Here is a 6,149-nt window from a genome sequence, read left to right on the forward strand (position 1 = left end):
AACAGTTTGTCACTTTACAGCTTCCTGACTGGCTGGCCTCAGATCATGATAAATGAATTGATCAATACAGCTTCCCAGAGTATATGTTGTCTTCTCTTTTATAGTTGCATGAAGTAGAGAGAGGCTTTAACTTCCAAGAAGCTTGAGTGCAGCGGCACCTTTAAGGCCAACAAAGTTTTATTTGAGGTATAAGCTTTCGTGCGCACACACTTTTTTTCAGACAAAATGTATTTATTTATTATTCAACTTATACCCCGCCCTCCCTGCTGCGCAGGCTCAGGGCGGCTTACATTCATTAAAACATTTTATGTAATATATAGATAACAATTAAAATCCGATAAAACCGTCATAAAACAATTCGAATCCGAATAGTAATAATAAGTGCTGTCGATATTTCGCTAATTATACAAGGCAACGTACTTTGTAAGTTTTCAGTTTCTTGATGTTCTTCATACAACCGGCCATCGAAGTCGGGAGTTGGTGGTGATAGTGGGGGCGGCTCCTAGATGAAAACCTGGTGGAAGAGCTCCGCCTTTCAGGCCCGATGGAACTCTGAAATGGAGGTTACCAGCCCATACATCTAGGTAGAGGGTGGGCAGCAAATTGGCATGCAGCATAATGAAGATATTTAACAGATGCAAGGACCAAATAGGAAAATCGAGCTTCGGTTACCATTTGTTTGGGCTTAATTCCGGAAAAACATAATGAAGGAAATAACTATGTCAAAATTGGAGACTGATGGGCAGATATATCCTGAATTATGGAATGCTGAGAGTAATAAACTGAGACCCTGCCATTAAGCTCCATGCATCTCCTCTCAAGCATGGAGGCGACCTTACAGCATCTTCTTCTTTGAAGCGGGGAGACTGGCTGTGTAGAGTTACCTCCCCTGTCCCCGGACCAGAGAAATACATTCCAATATATCCTTCCAAATTACATGACATTCTACTGTTCATTATGTTACATTACGATCTACTCTACTAATCTGTCATTCCAAGTAAAAAAATAAAATAAATTAAAGAGGACATGTGGCCCTTTTGGGGGATTGGTGGGAATACAGATGGAACGAATGAATGAGGTTAGCATATGCAATGAGATAAGAAACCTCTTTCATTTATTTCATTTCTTATTTGGAATAATAGCAACTTTTTTACCCTTTAGAATTAAGGATGCAGTCATTCAAAAGTTGTGGAAAGGTCATAAATTAAGGGTTAATGAACATGAGATCTCAGTTCGTACTCATTTACACTCTGATATTTTAATAAAAAGAAGATGGTTTTGCTTTTTGACTAAGCAAGCTTAGAGAGACCAGTATAAAACACAGCTAGGGCATGTTGGTTAATCTCAATGTTTGTTTAACCCCTCCCCCCCCAAAGGATCATTATTAACTTGGAAATAGAAGCTAGGGACTTAACTAAGAGAGTCGCAGGATTTTAGTGAAAACAACTAGTTCCTTGTGATCTAACGTGTGTCCCCCCCCCCCCTTGTCCACAGACATCTGCATTTTATTCTCTTTTTTGCATAATACATGTGATTAAAAGTCTGAACTCTAAGCCCTGGCCTGGATAGAAAAGGCAAGCCTGATCAAATCTAATCTTGGAAGCTAAGCAGGGCTGACTTTGTCAAGTACTTGGATGGGAGACAACCCTGGAATACCAGAGCTGGGAGACGGGGGCAGGCTTTATTCAGCTACCTCTATGAATATCCTCCTGGCCCCCAGTAGGGGTCAGTCACCAGACAAATGAGGTGTGAGGACGCAACATTTTTATTAGAGATATAATAACAACTGTCATTCAAGTAATGTGTAAAATATTGACAACAGTAAAGGTAAGTAAGCTAACAAAATGAAACACCCTAATGCGTCTCTCTAGGCTGTCCCTAGCTGTCACTTGGTGACTGGCTTTAAGCTGACTCACCCCTTCCTGGACGAGGGATCCGTCCATCTGCAGCAGCCTCTCCCCAGCTCTGCTCCCTGGGAGTGAACCCCCTCCCACTCTGGGCGAGGCCTTTTATCCCTTCTTCCCAGGCAACACCCCCTACTCCTCTACTGGTGTACGTTTTCCCTCCAAATCGCCTGTTAACCAATCACAAGGTCCAAAGGAGACCTGGGAAATGTAGGCCCTGATAACTACTCTAGTATAGGCTTTCCTGGAGCTACTAGGCCTCCCTAGAGCCTGTAGGCCACACTACTGTAGGCCTAGGATCATGACAGGCTACCTGCGGAGTATTTTCTCAGTTTGTAGATATACCAGCCCCTATTTTATTGCTGGTGGTAAATGTAGTTAAGTCACTTTAAAATGTCCTCAAACATGGAATGGAAGTAACTTCATGGATTTTATGGAACCAGATAAGGACAGGCATCTAACGGAATCATATAGACCAAATGGTTTATTGAACTGTGATTTTAAAATATTGGCTCCCATAATTGCTTCAGGATTATAATGCATAATGTAAACATATATTGAACCAGATCTATCTGCTTTTATTGTGGGTCAGCATATTATAATGAATTTAAGAAAAACCATGAATTTAATAACCTATGTTAAGGCACATAAACTCCACTCTGCCTTATTTTTAGATACTGAAAAGGTGTTTGATAGGTTGGAAACAACTTAATTGAATCCACGTTTGAAAACCTTTGGGATTGGTCTTCAGTTTTTAGAAAAGGAAATGATTAATGAGTTTACGTGGGAAAAGATGAATAATCAATATGATAATTGCAGAAGATAAATGGTCAAAAGAAAATTACCAAAGTTTTCATTATACTATTATGCGGCTTGCCTTTCAAGGACTGCAAAATGGATTACTTTAACCTTAATAGAACAATATTATGTTGAAGGAGCACTCAAATGTTGACTTTGGACGGGGAGAAATGACAAACCTTTGATTTATTCTAAGGACAACTATATTGTAGGCACATCGCTTCAAGTATGGCAAATATTTCTGTAAAACATGGCTCCACCAGTATCTCATCTTTCTTTGGTATAACAGGAAAGCATTTTAAATTGGATATAAATAACTTTAATAGAGGAAATGGGAGTGCCTGAGATATGACTGACACAGTAGTATCTTATGAAAGTTTGCTTATGCTGTGGCAGGCCGATGGTATTCCAATGCCTGCAAAAAAAGGCCTATTATGCACGAGCATTTCCCCTCGCTTTGACTATGCATGACTGTCACGTTTTCTTTGCCATTCTGCACTGATTTCCCTTCCTTCAGCACTCGGTTCACTTTCTGGTCGCTGTTTCCCCCGGTTTTCTGAGAGTGCTTTTGTGCTGATTTTTCCCTTGTTTCGCTTCCAAACTGAAGGTAATTCAAAAGCATACAGATTCCCTCGGATTTCCTCCTGCTGTTCCCACCCACATTGAGGCTGTTCCACTCCGAACCTTCCACCATTTCCCCCCATTTTTATTTTTTTTTAAAGCCGCATGAGTCTAGTGATATGATAATATTGCTAGTCTCGGATCACTGAATTAAAAACTTAAAATGATGGGGAAAGGAGCTGCGCAAGGTTTAGTTTCCTGCTGGTATAGACTTGAAAGGGGGATCAGAGAGGAGGAAAATTGCAGTGTCCCCAGTGCGAGAGAGAGAGATTTCAGTGCTGTGTGCAAACAAGATAAAGGTGGGGCATTGTCAGCGCAGAATGAAACTGACGTGAGATGTAAAGAGAGAGAGCCACTACTGGGATGGGAAGCCTAAATCTTTGAAAACATTTTCCCCTTTCATGGTTTAGTGAACAATGTTTGGGAGGAACCATTTTGGCAGTCTCCGAAAGCCTAACATTAAAATGGTGGCTGAGCCACATGGGCCTTCTGCAAACCACCAAACTTAAGAATTGCTCGGGATTGATCCATTTGGAGGACCGAGTGCAATCCGCACAGGACAGGCTTTAAAAAACCTCTAAGATTGCAACCATTGTGCAGGATCAATTTAGAGAATCACAAAGAGAAAACCATGCAAATTTGCAAGGAAGGGCAGGAAATTAGCATTACTATGCAGCTTCACTAGAGTATTGGCAAAAATACCCCCCCCCATTTTTTTTCAATTTAATGGCACAAGACTAAAAAAGCTCTCCAGAGCTCCTTCCAGATGACTCCTCCCCTGTACAAATTGTAGCCCTGTGCAAAGTGTGGCGGTGTTGCAGCTGACTTTACACAGGTGCGCATACACACACACACACATATGTTGCCAAGGATCACAGCTTGCAGTGCCAGTGGGTTCTACAGTGCATTATGTACACTCAATATATTTCCCCATATTATGAGATCATGTGACTCTTTCCCATTTTTCACAGTAGCTGATAACAGCAGAGAATCCCCTAGGGCTCCACTATATGGAAAACAGGGGTTCGCAGCTTGTCAGTTTTAAAAAAAAGTCTTGTTAATTTCAACATCGGGATTTCCCCCTTTGCCAGCTTCGTTTCTGTTCCCTTTCATTCAATAAACTAATGCTAAAATGCATGCACAACACCTGAACCACAAGGATTTAAATGGAAGGCGCTTGCTGGACACTACTGTGCAGCTGTGATAGGACAATTGCATATTTTTTTTTTAAAAAAAACAACAACTATGGATCACCCCCCACACATCACAAGTGACATTCTACCCTGATTCAGAAAAAAAAATGTTTGTTTTTTTTATTGTAGCTGCAGAATAAATATACTGGAGGCAAAAGAATGGTGCATAAGGTGGGCACAGAATCCAATGTCAAGATTAAAGGCTTACTGCTCTGAAAACCTGCAGTAAGATGTTTGTGTCTAATGGGCCAAAGCGTGTTTTAAATGCCCACTTAAGAAATGGCAGTGCTGAACACATGACAAACTTTGAAAAACGATTGTCAGAGGGAAGCAGAGAAGTATCCCATTCCTATTATTTATTGATGGTTGTGTAGTAAACCTGTTTAAAAATATACCGCAAAATGGTCTAAAGACCTAGAATGTGAAATTAATCTTTCATTATGGGATTTCTTATTTCAAAGAGGTACAACTTCATCCATTCATCTTACATTGCATAAAGACATAATGAAAATGGCCATTCAGTGACATTTATCGCCTAGTAAATAAGCTAAAATGTATAGAACAGATTATGGGAAATGCTGTCATTGTACAACGATGCATGCTAACTTTCTCCATGTGAGCTGGTAAACACTGGTGAATAATAATAGAGCTGATTTCACTGAGTATAGATTTTAAACTTCCTATGGTTCCAGAAATATGTTTGTTGAAGAGGCTGTTGAAGAGGTTACGAACAAGTTTAAAAATTCTGTTTTATATGCAACTAGAAAACAAAACAAAAGGGATCACAGACATCCACAGGAAAAAAACCACAAGCAAACTCTGTGATATGGACAACATTTATATTGCAAAAAAAAAAAATCCAATATTTAAAGGAGGTGTGAGCTTCTTAAATCCAGCTCAGCATTGTAAATTCTTAATTACCTTCATAATGTCCTGGAATAAACCATAATCAATAAAACTCCACCTGAATCTGCATGGAAAATAGTTATTTTAAACTTATAATAATTTAGTTTTTGTAATAATTTAATCTTTAGAAAACTTACTTCTGGTTCCATAATAAGTGTTTATTTTTGGAGCAAGCCAATCCTCTGTAGGTACAAAAAAGCCCCCTGGATATTACTGGCCATGTGCTGGGCTGGATTTAAGAGGTTGACACCTCCTTTAAATATTGGATTACATCTGAGGAAGACTATAAAGTTGAAATGAGTTCACAACCGGGTACTCATTATGTTGGACTATGTGTACTTTTTTGCAATATTGTATAAGTAAGAATGTTGGACAAATTGTTGCACTTTTGTAAAGTTTTAGAAAAGCCAATGCAAATCTTATAAATGTTGTTCATATCACAGAGTTTGCTTCTGGTTTTTTTATATGCAAGTTGGGCAGCCCATCTAGTTTTTTTCCTAGCTGCTGGGGAAAAAATATCAGCCCCAAATGGAAAGGAGCAGACAGACGAAGGATTTATTTGCCATGATGAAGTTAACAAATCTACAAAAGAAAAGCAGGTAAGCTAAATCATTGGAGAGTAATAATTCGATAAGAATGTAAGAGAAGCCAATGTTGGATCAGGCCAATGGTCCATCCAGTCCAACGCTCTGTGTCACACAGTGGCCAAAAATACCAGGTGCCCTCA

Source organism: Gekko japonicus, unplaced genomic scaffold (assembly GCF_001447785.1).
Source record: "Gekko japonicus isolate JY-2015 unplaced genomic scaffold, Gekko_japonicus_V1.1 scaffold3834, whole genome shotgun sequence".
Lineage (NCBI taxonomy): Eukaryota > Metazoa > Chordata > Lepidosauria > Squamata > Gekkonidae > Gekko > Gekko japonicus.